This window comes from Pseudophryne corroboree, chromosome 1 (assembly GCF_028390025.1).
Source record: "Pseudophryne corroboree isolate aPseCor3 chromosome 1, aPseCor3.hap2, whole genome shotgun sequence".
Classification (NCBI taxonomy): Eukaryota; Metazoa; Chordata; class Amphibia; order Anura; family Myobatrachidae; genus Pseudophryne; species Pseudophryne corroboree.
The window spans coordinates 1061154827-1061170813 of NC_086444.1; the positions used below are offsets into that span (position 1 = coordinate 1061154827).

The 15987-nt window shown below is 42.6% G+C and overlaps 1 long non-coding RNA gene across 1 annotated transcript; it reads right to left on the reverse strand.

Annotated features, from left to right (window-relative positions):
- Window positions 1-10655: 10655 nt before the first annotated feature.
- Window positions 10656-14078, reverse strand: LOC134989117 (uncharacterized). Its single transcript, XR_010194482.1, has 3 exons — window positions 13683-14078; window positions 11881-12435; window positions 10656-10747 (listed from the first exon to the last, which is right to left on the reverse strand). It is a non-coding gene; the product is annotated as an uncharacterized LOC134989117 (long non-coding RNA).
- Window positions 14079-15987: the final 1909 nt, after the last annotated feature.

Here is a 15987-nt window from a genome sequence, read left to right on the forward strand (position 1 = left end):
TATATTGTTCTTGTCATTTTTTATAGTATTGTAAAATAAAATATTTTTATTCGAGCATATATACACTTTAGTGTGTTGATAAATTTGATAGAATTTGTAAGTACCACACCGTTCTTCACTAGAGCCCCTATTCGGTACTCCCATATACATATATATATATATATATATATCGTCCTTGTATGGGGGAGAAATACCCTGAAACGTCACAATAAATTTGCCCTGCGGGGCTTTTCTTCACCTTAAATACCTGCTCTCTACAGTCTCTGAGTGCCGCCCATACAAGGACGATCTTTACAGATGCAAATCTGAGGGGAGGGCACCGCAGCAAGGTAAACGTAAGTCCGGAGTGCCAGGGACACTTTTTGTAATTATATATATATATATACACACACACACACACACACACACACACACACACACACACACACACACACACACACACACACATAACGGAAAATGATTACTTCAGCCTCTTAGATAAAGAGCTTTATTTCCCTATAAAATATAAGCTGTGATTTAGTCTAGAAATTCCTGTCACTTATGTTTTCCCTTTACCTATATATTGCGGCACTCTGTACAGCATTGCCTTATACTTCATTTTCTACACTAGGCTCATTTTTTTAAAATAGAAACTCATGTATATCCAGTTGTAATTGATGTAGAAAATGTATATGTAAGATAACTGTAACTCTGTAGCTTTGCTGCTGGTTACTGTGACATCACACCTAGCCTGTGACATCACTAGCCCGTGACATCACAATGCTTCTTCTTGTAACATTCTATCTATAGCTGCTGACGTTTCCAGTTTCCATGCAGGAAGACAGGTAGGAGGAGGTGAGTCCTACATAGCAGGGTATGATGGAGAGGGGTAAGGAAGGCAGAGTGCAGTATAGTCAGCTGAAAGGCAAGACAAGATAGACAGAACAGGGAATACAGGTACAAGGACACATAAATAGGGGAAGTGCAGGAAGGAATGACATATTTAGGAATAAAAATGTAGCGTTACAGGAATAAAGAGGGCAGTATGGAGGATAAGCACACATACAGTGGATGCAGATAACCTGGGTGTTTATGAGGCAGGATAGTGGCTTTTGGATTAAAAAGTTAATAAAATAGATAAATGGGATATTGATAACTTTGAAAGTATCTTGTTTGGTTTAAGGAAAATTGGGAAACTGGTTGACTCATAGACATTTTATTGTACTTAAACTAGTACTATGCTTAATGATAGTCTTTTGTGTTTTTTAGATCATCTGGCAAAGAGATTTGCAGAGTGTCGGGTGACCGGCAAAGAGATCTGCAAAGTGTCAGTTGAAGACGACGGGAGGGGTCGCAGAGGTAGCAACGACTGGAGTATAACATGCAGGAGGTAAGTTACCATACTCTCTCTGCTACTCTCTGCACATTTTACATCTGCCCCACCTGCAGTGCACATGGTTTTGTCAATTAGAGAACAAATTTGCTGCTGCGATCAGGTCTGAATTAGGGGCCTAATTCTGAGTTGATCGCAGCAGCAAATTTGTTAGCAGTTGGGCAAAACCACGTGCAGTGCGGGGAGGCAGATGTAACATGTGCAGAGAAAGTTAGATTTGGGTGGGGTGTATTCAAACTGAAATCTAATTTGCAGTGTAAAAATAAAGCAGCCAATATTTACCCTGCACAGAAACAAAATAACCCACCCAAATCTGACTCTCTCTGCACATGTTATATCTGCCCCCCTGCAGTGCGCATGGTTTTGCCCAGTTGCTAACAAACTTGCTGCTGCGATCAACTCAGAATTACCCCCTAGGCACAGTGTATGATACTAACATGGTCCTAGCACTAGGGAAGATAAAACCTGGAGCAGATAACTTGGGTCTCTATGAGAAAGGATGTTGGGTTTTTGATAAAAAGTAAATAAAATAGCTAAATTGCAAATGAATAAAAATGAAAGTACGTAACATAATATAGTAATATAATTATACACATAGTATGTCTGATCAGGAAATTCTGTTTTTTTAGATAATCATTTGGCAAAGTTCTGGCAAAGAGATTTGCAGAGTGTCGGGTGACCGGCAAAAGAGATCTGCAAAGTGTCAGCTGAAGACGACGGGAGGGGTCGCAGAGGAATTAGTGACTGGACAATAGCATGCAGGAGGTAAGTTACCATACTTGTGTAATTGTGTGTGTGGTGGGGGGTATTGAGAGCACAGTACAAAACATAGGGTCTAATACAAAACATGCAGGGGGCAACTTGGTATAGCACATACAGATGGTGCTGGGGCAAAATACAAAAACATAGAAATTGTGGCGTACTCTATAGGACATATAGAGGAAGGACATACACTTTTGGGGGTTGCGAGATATAGTACATACTGTAATACAGAAAAACAGGAAGGGTGGGGAGAGCATGACACAGAACATACAGATCGGGGGAAGAACAATACAGATCGGGGGAGATAGTGAAATGGCTGACATTTACAGTATATCAATGAACTGGGGGCAGGTGTACAAAGCCTGGGAGAGTGATAAAGTGGAGAGAGATAAACTAACAGCCAATCAGCTCATAGTTGTCATGTTTCAAACACAGCCTGTAACATGGCAGGTAGGAGCTGATTGGCTGGTACTTTACCTCTCTCCACTTTATCACTCTGCAGGGCTTAATACGTCTCTTCCATAGAATAACCAAATGATGAAATGGTACAGAATGGTATAAATGATGTGAATTGGAGCTGTAACAAGTGTTTCCCTATCTTTACATATAATAAAGGTGACATAGTCCTTTCCCTAGAGTCCTTCTCCTTACCGCCCAGGGGGCCTGATTCAGATGCGGACGCAGAGCTGCTGTTGCACCAAGTGGCTCAATGCTTTTTCACTGTGCATGCGTGTAAGCTGCACTGCGCACAAAATGAAATCAAGCTCACATAGAGGATCCCATCGCAAAGTGATTGACAGGAAGTCAGCATTTGAGGTGGTAACGGGGGTGGCTAACTGTATACAGGCGTGTCAGGTCCGTTCAAACGCCGTTCCATGTGCGTGCATAAATTACCCATTGTGACCTGTGTTACTGCTGGAGAGCCCCGTGTGTCTAGGAGACTTGTTCAGCCTACGACTGCTCAGACTCACGATGCAATTGTGAATGGCAAGATTGCAGCAGCGATCGCTTCAACAACCACAACTGAATCAGGCCCACAATTACACCATTATATTTTACTATTTTATCACATTTAACAACTAAGGGGTCAGTTTAATTAGGTGCGAGGTTGTCTTACAACAGCCGCACTTTCCGGTAGCCCCATAGGCTGAATCTGGCCACGAAGGGTGTGAGTTTGGGTGCTGTTAAAAAGTCGCAGCAATGGTAACTCGTACCTAATTGGATTGACCCCTAAATGTTAGCAATTTATAGCTTTTATTGTTTACTGGTCAAATTTCTTTTCTGAAGGTACCCACTAATTACTATAAGAGAGAACTTATCCCCCCAACATGTGTATTGTATAAAAACAATGGGCCCTTGCAGTTTCTCTCTCTGCTAGTTCATCCACTAAAAATGATTTTTCATCTCTTCCTATTCGTCTACACGCAGTGGGTGATCCCTGAATAGCTGCCCTGGGAGGAGAGCTGCGGACACGTGCTCCAAATGTTGGGACATATGCATTACATATTAGGAGATGCGGTAAAGATGCCGGCTGTCGGGTTTACGGCAGTCAGAATACTGACACTGGGATCCCGACACTCTTCAGAATCCTGACGTTGGAACTCCGAATGGGCAAGGATACCGATGCCCTTATCCCCACGATCATAGGTTTAGGGCTGGGCAAGGGGGGTTTGGTTTAGGCATCAGGCACGGGGGGAAGGGTTGGTGGTTAGGCTGTGGGGGAGGGAGGGTTAGGTTTACGCGTCAGGCGGAAGGGTTAGGTTTAGGCATCAGGCGGGGGGTTAGGGTTAGGCTGCAGGTGGGGGGAGGTTAGGGTTAGGCTGCAGATAGGGTGGGTTAGGCACCCCCAGGGGAGATTAGGCTGCGTGGGAGGGAGGGTTAGGTTTAGCCATCAGGCGGGAGGGTTAGGTTTAGGCATTAGGCGGGGGGGTTAAGTTTAGGCTGCGGGTGGGGGGAGCTTAGGGTTAGGCACCCCCGGAGGTGGTAAGGCTGCGGGGGAGGGAGGGTTAGGTTTAGGCGGGGTGATTAGGTTTAAGCGTCAGGCATGGGGTTTAAGTTAAGGCTGTGGGTGGGGGGAGGTTAGGGTTAGGATAAGCTTAGGGTGGGTAAGGATTAGGCACTCCTGAAGGTGGTTCGGCTGCTGGGGAGGGAGGGTTAGGTTTAGACATCAAGTGGGGGTTTAGGTTTAGGAGTCAGGCACTGGGTTAGGTTTAGGCTGCATGTGGGGGGAGGTTAGCGTTAGGATGCAGGTATGGTGGGTTAGGCAACCCCAGGAGTGGTTAGGCTGTGAGGGAGGGAGGGTTAGGTTTAGGCAGCAGGGACGGAGGTTAGGTTTAGGCACAAAGGGGGGGAGGTTAGGGTTAGACTGCGACAGGCAGGGTTAGGGAGGTGGGGAGAGGGAGAGGATTAGGCATCAAGTGGAGGGGTTAGGGATAGGCTGCGGGTGGGGGGAGGATAGGGTTAGGCTGCAGGTAGGGTGGGTAAGGGTTAGGTACCCCCAGGGGGTGGTTAGGCTGTGGGGGAGGGAGGAACAGGTTTAAGCATCAGGTGGGGAGATTGGTTTGGGCGTCAGGCAGGGGGTTAGGCTGTGGGTGGGGGGAGGTTGGGGTTAGGCAGCAGTTAGGGTTGGTTAGGGTTAGGCACCCCCGGGGGTGGTTAGGCTGTGGGTAACAGAGGGTTAGGTTCAGGCATCAGGCGGGGGGTTAGGATTAGGCTGTGGGTGGGGGGAGGATAGGGTTAGGCTGCGGGTGGGGGGAAGTTAGGATTAGGCTGTGGGTAGGATGGGTTAGGCACCCCCGTGAGTGGTTAGGCTGCGGGGAAGGGAGGGTTAGGTTTAGCCAGCAGGGATGGAGGTTAGGATTAGTCACCTCTGCGGGAGGGTTATGCACAAAGGGGGGAGTTTAGGGTTAGACTGCGGACAGGCAGGGTTAGGGGGGTGGGGAGAGAGGAGAACACCCCTTACTCTCCCTATGTTGGTCTTTTCTGTACTGGGATCCATGCATCGGTATGACAAACACCGGGATCCCATGCGCTGGGATAGTACACTGACCCCTCTATTAGTACACCTCTAAATGCCCAGAGGGAAGGGCAATCCTGAGGCCATGGTTCCCCAGAGGTTTCCCCCCAAGGGGTTTATCCTCTCCTGAGTGCTGAAGGATGACTCTTCATGAGTCCAGAGGTGTAGCTTTTATGCCATAATGAGTACCGATCTCATGCCTGTCCCTGCAATGTATAAGAAGTAAAATAATTGCTAATGCGATCACTTTACTTCTGGGTTTAGACCCCGACTGCGCTAGTTCACATGTGCAATCGTCAGACTGCGTATGTGAGAGCAGACAGTAATGTAGAGGGATCCCAAGGATCCTTCTCCTGGGAATTATTACATAATGTAGCCCACAGGCTACAAAAGCCATTTAGAAATGGCATTAGCTGCCAGCCCAAGCTCAGAAATGCTTTGCATTCTGGAGCTGGGTGAGTTTCACAGTTTACCATTTGCCGTAGAAACTTTTGTGGCTGCTTTTGTGTTCAAAATAGGAGGAACGCAATAGATATCTCAAATATCCATTGCAGTCCCCAATAAATACATTCAGGGGCTGGTTAATATTTGTTGGCAGCCCCCAAAACCGACTGTTTTTGGAGATGTCTCGCAAATATTATTTATTAAATATTCCACTTAATAAACTTTTTATATTTTAACATAAACTAAAAATTGTTTTATGTATTCATTGACTGAGTCTCCCGTCTTTACTGAATGCTAATTTCACAGGGTCCGCAAATTATTACCTATATGACTGTTACTCTACTGTCCTGCTGGTGCTCCTGGCCTGCTGTATAGCAGCCAGACATATATATATATATTATATACAGCACTCTTGGGGAGATGTATCAAGCCTTGGAGAGAGATAAAGTGCAGATGTCCAAACCACCCAATCATCTTCTGTCACTTATCTAGCACAGTACATGAAATGATACCTGTAGTTAGAAGCTTCATTTGATTTGGGCAAATACTCAAATTATCTCTCTCCACGGCTTGATACATCTCCCGGAAAAAATCATGTCTTCCTTTCACTTAATTAAGTGAGGAAAAGAAGGGAGAGGATCTGTTTTTGGTGCACAGGGTAATGAATTGACTGACTCCCCTACTCATTAGGAGGGCCACTGCCTTGATCTTGTATACTATTCACCAGACTATGCTCTGTTTCTGAACTCACTAACACTCCTTTCCCTCTCTCAGATCACAACCTTATCACATGCATGCTCTCCTCCATTACTTCAAACTCCATGTCCCTAAAGTCTACAAGGACACCTCTTACCCGCAGAAATATTAACGCTATTAATTTTCAACAACTATCTACCTCTCTGCAACCACGGCTTTCACCTATTTCTACATTCACCTCTCCAGAGACTGCTGTGTCACACCTTAACCAAACTCTAGTAACAGCACTTGATGAAGTGGCTCCAGCTACCCATCACACTCCACGTAGACTTAGATGTCAACCGTGGCACTCTAAATACACTAGACACTTACAAAAACTCTCACGAAAAGTTGAACGCCAGTGGCATAAATCTCGTAGTTCAAGTGATTTTCTCACATATAAGACCACCTACCACTCTTATCGTACTGCTCTGGACACTGCCAAACAAACATATTTTCAATCTCTCATCTCTGCTCAAGCCTCTAACCCCAAGCGACTTTTTAATACATTTAAATCACTTCTTGTCCCTCCCTCACCTAACCCACCAGCCACTGTCAGTGCGCAAGATCTTGCTTCCTATTTCAAGGACAAGATTGACAAAATCCGAAATGAAATGGTATGCTCTTCCACAGCAAGTGACCTGCTCAATTCCCTGCCTGAACCCTCTAACACCTTCTCTTCCTTTGATCCTACAAATGAAGATGAAGTATCTGCACTCTTATCATCTGCCTACTCTAATACCTCTCCCCTTGACTCTATACCCTCACAAATTAGTAAAGCTCTGTCTACTGTGCTCATCCCAACCTTAACGAAAATCTGTAATCTCTCCCTGTCTACTGGTATCTTTCCTTCTCTATACAAGCATGCAGTGATTACTCCCATTCTGAAAAAACAAAACTCTGACCCGAACTCTCTCTCTAACTACCGTCCCATCTCTCAGCTCCCATGCCCCTCCAAGCTACTTGAGAGACTTGCCTACACTCGCCTCACACACTTTCTTAACTCACACGGCCTACTGGACCCACTTCAGTCAGGATTTCGTGCCCAACACTCCACAGAGACAGCACTGACTAAGGTAGTGAATGATTTGGTCACTGCTAAATCTAAAGGACATTACTCTCTACTTATTCTCCTTGATCTCTCTGCTGCTTTTGACACTGTTGACCACTCTTCTCATACAAACACTACAATCCCTAGGTATTCAGGACACAGCCCTTTCTTGGTTCTCATCCTACCTATCTAATCGCTCCTTCAGTGTTCGTTTCTCTGATTCCACCTCTCCTTCGCTACCTCTCTCAGTTGGAGTACCGCAAGGCTCAGTCCTAGGTCCTCTGCTTTTCTCTATCTATACCACATCTCTTGACAAACTAATCAACTCTTTCGGATTTCAGTACCATCTGTATGCGGATGATACTCAAATCTACCTATCCTCCCCTGATTTGTCACCATCTGTATTGGGCCGTGTCACTGAATGCCTTTCTGCCATTTCATCTTGGATGACATCTCGCCACCTCAAACTTAATATTTCCAAAACAGAATTAATTATATTTCCACCGGCCAATAGTAGTTTCCAACCTGATATCTCTATCACTGTTGAGAACTCTGCAATCACCCCTACCCCACAAGCTCGCTGCCTAGGTGTCATTCTTGACTCTGAACTGTCCTTTGTTACCCACATTCAATCTGTCTCAAGATCATGTTACATACATCTAAGAAACATATCCAAAATACGCCCTTATCTTACACAAGACACAGCAAAAACTCTAATCCATGCTCTCATTATCTCCCGCATTGATTATTGTAATAGTCTCCTGACCGGTCTTCCCAAAACATAGGCTCTCACCACTACAATCCATTTTGAATGCAGCTGCGAGGCTAATCTTCCTTGCCAGACGTTCATCGTCTGCAGATCCGCTCTGTCAGTCCCTCCATTGGTTACCGGTATTCTACCGTATTAAATATAAAATACTTTTACTCACATACAAGGCTATTAACCAAACTGCACCAACATACATCTCTTCACTCATCTCAAAATATCTCCCTACCCGACCTCTCCGCTCTGCACAAGATCTACGTCTCTCATCCACACGCATTACTTGTTCACACTCAAAATTACAGGACTTTATCCGGGCTTCACCCACTCTGTGGAATGCCCTCCCACGCACAGTAAGACTCGCCTCTAGTCTCCAAACCTTTAAATGTTCCCTGAAAACTCACCTCTTCAGACAAGCCTATCAAATTCCAGACCCACCCACATAGCCTTCAGTGCTTCCCTATCTAATTACATCCTCTGTAGAGTATTCATAACATCACATATCTTGTCTTTCTTTAGTCTCACACCCTCCTGACACTTGGATAACTTTGTGGGGTATCATCATACAACCCATTAAGAACCTAGCAATCTGGTGGACCATTATGCAATAGGTAGCATCTATCCTTGTGTATCTATGCCTATTTCCCTATAGATTGTAAGCTTGCGAGCAGTGCCTTCCTACCTCTGTCTGTCTGTTTTTACCCAGTTTTGTTCTATTACTGTTGTTCTAATTGTAAAGCGCAACGGAATATCCTGCGCTATATAAGAAACTGTTAATAAATAAATAAATAAATAAATTTAATCTCTTAAAAATTAGTGAATGTACTGACATGTTCTATTTCATGTCTAAAGATCTGACTACTGCGAAATATTTTAAAAAGAAAAATCGCATATACAGTTACTGTGTAAACGTGACAACACTGTGAATAGAAAAAGACAAGTACAATAAACATATATTAAAAAACTACTGAGCGTCTCTTTTCGTATCTGTCCTCTGTAATTGATGTCTCTGTGCAAATTCCTTATGTTATATTTCTGCTTCAGAAAATATTGTAAATATTCATGAAATATAATGTCCTTGTGCTTTTATAGAGATTATAGTGTATTGCCTGAGAAGAAAGTTAGATACAATAGTATTTCTTGTGGTCATGGGTTTGTGACAATGTATCACTTCTGTACTCTTGTAGAAAGCCTTGGCTCATTGCCCAGAAATTATGTTAGATGGGATTCTATAGCATGGTGATTATCTGTATTCTGCAACTAGGTGTTATATCCTTTAATAACAAATCCATTTAATAGAAGGTCAATATGATATATACATCCTCTTAGTCCGAATGGAAATAGATAGGGCTAGTATGCTAGATGTTTATGTATAGAAGAGTCTGTCCTGATGCACAGAAAGATGGAAAGAGATATAATGAAATATAATATATATTATCTCTCACATAAAATGTCAGATTTCAAAAATAAAATAATTCTTTACATATAGGTTAGGTCAACTAGTCACCTCTCACATATAGTGTCAGGTGTCACTCACATATATTTCCACATTAAAAATTAGTGGATCATCTCTCACTTATAGTGTCAGATGTAAGTCCCTCTACCTCTCACTCGCAGTATCCAGTATTGTACGTTCAAGGTAGTGAGTGTATTTTAAAGTGGTTTGTATATTAATGTCACTTGTGGATCTCTCATTTGATAATGTCAGGTCCTTGGCCCTCATTCCGAGTTGATCGCTCAGTTTTTCGTTCGCACAACATATTTGCAAAGTTGCGTTAGTGTAGTAAATTTGCGAACATCCGCCCCCAACGTATTTTTGCTCTTTCGTACGCAGTATTACACAAAGTGGGCGTACGCCAAATGACATCGCAGCAATGCGAAAACATCGCAGCAATGCGAAACCATCGCATTAACACATACTTCATCGTAAAAATACTAAGTTGTAGTATATTTACACATTTATCATTAAAAGTGCTCACTTTTGCGGGCAAACGCACCACAATGGGTTTTTTTTACTATTAAGTGGAATAACACCTTCCAATTAAAAGTCCACAAGCCCTCCTCAATTACAAATCCAATTAGTGAAATGAATTGTAATGTTCATGATCAATTAAGTCTTTTTAAAATACCTGAAGAACACTTTGTAGCCATAATTGTACCTAAATTATTTTAGTATTTTAATATAAATATAGATGTTTGCAATGTGCTTGGTCTAATGTTTTTATTTTTATTTTTTAAGTAGAGTTTTAGTATGTGAATGAAGGTGTTTGCATGTTTATTTAGACAATAACAACATATGTCTTTTTTACATTTTAAACAAACTTACGTTAGATGTATGAAATGTTTAAGGTAAGAAATGTCTGTTCGTCATTCTGCAGTTCCTTCATTGAATTAATAAATAATAAACACCCGCTTAACTTGAAAACAAATTTTATTTTTTATTTTATTTTTGGTTTTTTTATAATATAAACATTTTTTTTTTTTTTTTAAACAAAAATTAAAACAACGTTTGCATTTGGTCAACAAGACCCAGCAAGGCCTGGAGATGTATCCTCATGTTGCCAATAATGTCCGCAAAAGATGTGGGATCTCCAACGGCAACATCTGAAATTAAGAGATAACATAAACATTAATAACTTACTCACATGACTTATTATACAAGCAAGGCACAAAGCACACTTTAATGCAGGCATGTCCAAACTGCATCCCTCAAGCTGGTGTGAAACTACATATACCAGCATGCCTTGACTCAGTTTTGGGGCCAGGGAAAGCCAAAGCTGTGTCAGGGCATGCTGGGATGTGTAGTTTCTCAACAGTTGGAGGTCCGCAGTTTGGACAGGCCTGCTTAATGGCAAAGTTACTACATCATGGCTGTTTTATGGTACAATCATTAGCAGAAAAACACACAAGCCTGCTCAGGGTTTTTTTAATACATTTTTCCCGTTTACGAGACCATGGGGTACATTTACTACTATGTGAGTTATATTTAAGATGGAGCGTTGCCCATAGCAAACAAGGAAAAATAAGAATATTATCTTGTAGAAGTGGTTCCCCAATTGTAAAGTATAATCTTATTGGTTGCTATGGGCGACATCCCATGTTAAAGATAACTACCATCTTCGTCAATGTTACACCATGTTGGCATTCATTTACATCTGGAGTGTATTTATGATTTTTTTTATGGGTTTGGTCCTGCATCATCACACTGCATATCAACATCTTCAGAAGGACAACAGATCCTAGCATGCCCACACTCCCTGAAAGCTGACCTTACTAAATAAGGTCAAACAGGTTTGACTTTAGCCAATAATCATTTTGTGAGTGTAACTTTCACACCACAAATCAGTGTGTCATTAGGCTGCATAACAAAGTGAAGCATGTGATTTGTAAGTGCAAATATTAAGACTACACAGGCACAAGTGTAAAAGACCAACAACATACTAAACTCCACTCAGGTCTAACTGTTTCCCTGAAAACCTAACACATATAAACCCTGTTGTCCTGGCAACCCTGTCGACCTAATGAGTGTCGACCTAGAGTGGACACACAAAACATTGCACACATAAACACTGTACATATAATGACACTCACAAAAATGTAAATACAACATGTAGACCATGAAGAATAACACAAATATTTGTCCTTGGTACAAGAATTCCAACAGTACAACACTGCATGTTTTGGCATTGTAAGTGTAAGTAGGTAATCATTTTTGGAGAACATGTTAAAACACTTACTTTCCTCTGCAACATGATGGTTGACAGTTAATTCAGCAGGGGCTTCTTCTGCCCACTCACTGGGTGGGGAAGGCGGCTGGATGGGGGAAGGAGGAGGGATTGGGGAAGGAGGAGGGATTGGGGAAGGAGGAGGGATGGGGGAAGGAGGCTGGATGGGGGAAGAAGGCTGGATTGGGGATGTAATTTCAGAGGGTGGGTCTGATTGAGAGGGCGAGGGGGGCGGAGAGAAAGTTAAGCCAATAGAGGGTGAGGGGGGCTGAGAAGGTGAGTTTGAAGTTGAAGGAGAAGGGGTATGGGAAGGAGGAGAAGGGGTCACAGAAAGAGATAGAGAGGTGGTGTGAGAAGGGGAGTGGAAAGTGGAGTGGGCCTGGGAAGCTGAGGGGGACTGGGAAGCTGAGGGGGACTGGGAAGCTGAGGGGGACTGGGTAGCTGAGGGGGACTGGGAAGCTGAGGAGGACTGCGAAGGGGAGGGGGAGTGAGAAGGGGAGGGGGAGTGAGAAGGGGAGGGGGACTGGGAAGGGGAAGGGGGCTGAGAGGTCTGCCGTTGTTCTCGTCCTATAATGATATTTTTGAAAAAATTTATTTTGCATGTTAAATTACATACTAAACAATTTGAAAAATCACTGTTCTGTTCCATGTAAAAGACTGTGGTTTGTTTTTCTGAAAAATACACATTTTAAAAACATCATCATGTTGCCCACAGCAAACAAAATGAGTCAAAACTTTTACTTTGAAGCTCATTCCTTAATCTATTCCATTGAGTCATATTGATTGGTCTAGGCAACATCACCAGATAACTATTCAAGGCACCTTATTATATAGACAGCACTGATCAAGTATTTGGGTACAGTTTCCAACCTGGTTATTAATTCTGGAAAACATGCACTTGTTTGGTGACACTTTGCTACAGTCAGTACTGTTTGCCCTAACCACACACACTGTCCTATGTTATAAAAATGGACAATCAGCGTTGCAATTAGCCTACCACTTAGTGTAAATTTCTTAAATTTTTGCTAAGAATCTTATGTAATGTAAATTACTGCGTGCATGCATAGCCCGTATTTGCTGGCGGATCTCCGCCAACAGCTCTGGCGTCCTCCTGCGGAGATCACTCCATCTCCGCGCTAGTTGGATGATTGTCCGCCTGCTGCAGACGCGAGTCCGCAGCAGGCGGCGGACCTCTGCGTAGGCCTCGCGCTTAACCCGATTTGGGATGAAGCGCCCAACGCGGCCTACGCGGCGGTCCATCACCGCAACTAGGACGCGGAGCTCCCGCCTGGTGAAAGGTGCAGCACGCATCATGGCAATGGCGTTTTCCTTATTTGGGCATATATTTATAGTGTCTGTTAGCATGTGATTGGTCAAAAATCTATGTTGTCATTTCTAATAACTTTATTGATCTTTGCAATGCTGTGAAGAGCAGAGTGTTATTTCGCACGAGCGGAAATACGCATTCGCATTAGCAAAATTTATAGCAAAAAAAAAAAAACACAAACACAGACACAGAGACACACAGTTTTGAAAAAATTCCTACAAATATCTGTGCACTCACCACAGGATTTTAGGATATAAAACAAATAAGGACACTATTTAGCATCATCACATTTTTAACATTTCAAATCTAAAATTGAAAGCTTAACGTGTTAACGGATTTTTAGTATCAAAAAAATTACACATTCCAACACACCAAAAGCATTACACAATGACCTTACAATATCAAACAAAATGTCAACATTACAAATAATACATAAGCATACTGTGATTTTAATTTGGATAAAAAAGATAATATAAAAACACTATACCTGAAATATTCAGCAACAATGCTTGCCCTGACTTGGCTCCCCCTCCGTGTAACACTCCCCCCACCGAAGTGTCGAACAACCCCTGGCTCCTCATCAGGCAATTCCTCTGTCTGAGGAAGCTCTACGCTACTCCTTACCGCGATATTGTGTAGTATTGCGCACAGAACCACTAGTTTACTTGCCATCTCCGGCGAATACATGATGTCGCCACCAGTGCGGTGGAGCACACTAAACCGCCCTTTAAGGACCCCAATTGTGCGCTCCACCAGCTGCCTAGTGGCAGTAAGCGCGGAGTTAAATGCCGTCTGTGGTCCTGGCCTGGGATTACGGTAAGGAGTCATGAGCCAGGGGGTGCAAGGATATCCACGGTCTCCTGTTTGAGGAAAAACCAAAATTAGAAATAGTAAATTTTGAAAAAAAAAAAAATGTAAGAAATATGTGCAACAACTCACCCAATAACCACATGTCTGCTCGTTGACTTGATCTTAATCTGTGCGATATCCCTGATTGTCTAATGACATACGCATCATGGGAACTTCCAGTAAACTTTGCGTTCAGGGAAAGGATCTGGAGGGATGGCCCACAAACAACCATTACATTCAGAGAATGAAACAGTTTCCTGTTTCTATAAATTTCTTCATTATGTTTTGGTGGCTGAATAGCTACGTGTGTGCCATCCACAACCCCAATAACATGTGGGAAGCGACTACCACCTTCCGCAAATTGCCGCTTCACCACATCTAGGGCACCAACATCCAAAGGCATAGCAATAAATTGCTTCACACGCTTGAGGAAAGCCTGGCAGACACGCCGCAGGACCTTACTGAACTGGCCCTGCGACATGCCAACCAGGTCTCCAACCACATGCTGGTAAGACCCTGTTGCCAAAAAATGTAACACAGCAAGGAATTGTGTCAATGGTGGTATTGCTGTAGGATACCGAATTTCAGACTCCAGATCACTCTCTATTATGGAGAGAGTGTCTAGGATTAGATGTGGTGGCAGCCTGTATCTACGTACAACCACATCATCTGGCATCCCAAAAAGTAGGACACGGGGTCGGAAAATTGGTGGCCTAGCACGCCTCCGTTGCCTTGGTTGATGAGGAGCCAGTTGTGGTTGTGGGGCTGGCGGTTGGGGTGGGAGTGCTGGCGTGGGTTGGGGAGGTAGGGCTTCTGCTGCGATAAATATAGACATCACACACTTTTATTAAAAAAAAAAAAAAAAAATGTTGAATAAGACAAAAACAAAGTCCAAAAAATATGCAAACAAAAAATTTGTAAAAAAAAGGGGGTGTCAACTTACTGCAGGAGCGTAAGACATTTTTTCTGGGTTCAATTCAGGACCAAAAAGAATATTATCACAAAAAAGAAAAACAACATTATTTTTATAATGAAAGCTACATATGTTAAATTGTAATTGTTAAAAATACTATTATTTAAAAAAACAGAACATCAAACACATCACAAACACCTACTACAAAATTATGAATAATTGGTTAAAAACATTTAAATAAAACAAACAAAAAGTTAGCCCTTTGGTAGCTAGTCCAGCCAAGAACAACACTACTTTGCTGATCAATCCCGGTAAAAAACATAACATTTATTATCAAGATGGAAAACAAACATAATCAAAACACTTTGAACAAACACAAACAGCCACCCACACAGGCCCAGGGAACTTACCTGATCCAAAATAAAGCAAGGAACTATTTGTGTTATATAGCACACAAAATAAACAAAATAGACTAGGGTTACGTCACCCAAAACAATTCTCCTACAAGAGAGCAAATATGACAGTAAAAAACAACATACAGACCAATAAACCAAACAGGCACCCACACAGGCCCAGGGAACTTACCTGATCCAAAATAAAGCAAGGAACTATTTGTGTTATATAGCACACAAAATAAACAAAATAGACTAGGGTTACGTCACCCAAAACAATTCTCCTACAAGAGAGCAAATATGACAGTCAAAAACAACATACAGACCAATAAACCAAACAGGCACCCACACAGGCCCAGGGAACTTACCTGATCCAAAATAAAGCAAGGAACTATTTGTGTTATATAGCACACAAAATAAACAAAATAGACTAGGGTTACGTCACCCAAAACAATTCTCCTACAAGAGAGCAAATATGACAGTCAAAAACAACATACAGACCAATAAACCAAACAGGCACCCACACAGGCCCAGGGAACTTACCTGATCCAAAATAAAGCAAGGAACTATTTGTGTTATATAGCACACAAAATAAACAAAATAGACTAGGGTTACGTCACCCAAAACAATTCTCCTAC